The following is a 1,872-nucleotide window of genomic DNA, read 5'->3' as shown; positions in this document are numbered from 1 at the left end:
CTCTCTCTCTCTCTCTCTCTCCCTCCCTCCCTCCCTCCCTCTCTTTCTTTCTTTCTCTCTTTCTCTCTCTCTTTCCCCTATCTCTCCGATTCATTCGCTCGTTCTCTTTCTTAGCGGTGTGGTAGTTGATCGTGGATCGTGCTCGCAGTAACCGCTCTGTCGTTCGTCGTCAGTCGTGAGAAGAGACCACGTTGTTTCATTCCATAAGTTACGCGTGTCGACGCCGTTGATAGTGTCGATGTCTAAGGTATATTTCTATGGGAAATCTCTCGGGATAAATGAAACGCCATATTATTCTAAATCGCATTGATCGAATGACGTGTGTCATTTATTTTATTGCTGATACTGATAATTCGTAAACAGGTCATGCCATCGTTACAAATACTTCTTTCAGTAACGAATGGGTAACGACGTTTCCTTATTTGTAACGTTAATGACAAAGTAGTTACTTTTTTGGGTAACCGATAACGAATGTGTATAAAATGTGAAAATAAGTTTCTAAAGAAGAAATCTTTTTTACTTGACTGTGTTGCAATGAACTGCAGTCAGCATAACCACTATAAATTTCGTATTGAACTGATTTTGAACTTAATCCCTTGAAGTGATTAAGACAGTTGAATGTCGCTCTAAAACAGGAGTCATCAAAATTCGATGAAAAGTAATAGAAATTGTAAAACTTTTTATTTAGAGTAATGAATGACAACTTTTTAAACAATCCGAATATTGATAATGAGTTATTTTTCAGAAAAAAGAAGTTAACGAGTTGCTTTTATAAAGTAATTTTCTCAACCCTACAGACAAGTATTGTGCTGAGCTATGTTCAAAACGGCTACCAGCTTGCACTACCTGAGTAACTCCGAGTATTATTTTATCCTTGTTTACCGAATGTTAAACAAAGATAAAATGATACTCGGAGGTACTCGGATAGTGCTTTCGAACGCGTCCCTGCAGGTGGACTGGATTCAGTGATAACTCGAATGAATCTATTTCCGATCATCGAGTGACGTTCCTGTCAATTCGACGGAACGCGATTGAAATTGTGACACGATTGCGTCGGTCACGTGACTATGACGCTTGGCGCGGACAACGGGACGATCGACAATGCCGATTGCTATAATTGATGACAATTTGGTCCACGGTATTGTACTTACTTTTAACAAAAACGCTAGCCGCTGTATTGGGTTTGAAACAAAGATCATTTTACCAAAAAAATTCTACGAATAAAATCAAAGAGTTGTATTATTTTGAAATCGTATCTTGCAATCATTTCGATCCATATTTTGTTAAGACTACAAGATAAATGAGTGTAATTATAATAATTTAATAATCGACATAAATGTTAATTTATAGATTTATATAGACGCTATCACAAATTTTTTTATTGAGTACTGCTAAGTGAACCATAGATATTTTTATATTTGCAAGCTAAAAATGTAGATACGATTTAATAGTATTATTACATTGGCTGGTGCTAATATTTTTTTAAGAGTTATAATTTGTAATTAATTTTGAAATTTTCTCTGTTTAACAAGTTAATTAAACGTGAATTAATTGACTGTTTGTAGATCATATACATATATATATATATATATCTATAGTATATATTTTTTGTATGCAAAACTTCCGCTTTCTTTTAAATGCGGTTATACTCAGAGCAGGAGTTAGACATTTCGGCGTCCGAGGCAAAAGAAAGAAAAAACGTCCTCAGTAATAAAAATTTTTTTACGGCATGTAAAATAGCATAAAGAATAATATAATATTAATTAGTGATATTTAATATTAATTTAATATGATTATTAATTTAATAGGAACACAACACACATATAATCACACGTACAAATTACATTCTACATGTACGTTACGAACAAAACA

Source organism: Cyphomyrmex costatus, unplaced genomic scaffold (genome assembly GCF_001594065.2).
Source record: "Cyphomyrmex costatus isolate MS0001 unplaced genomic scaffold, Ccosl1.0 scaffold300, whole genome shotgun sequence".
In the NCBI taxonomy this organism is placed as follows: Eukaryota; Metazoa; Arthropoda; class Insecta; order Hymenoptera; family Formicidae; genus Cyphomyrmex; species Cyphomyrmex costatus.
The sequence above is the reverse complement of the archived record's forward strand: the minus strand, read 5'-3'. Positions refer to the sequence as shown.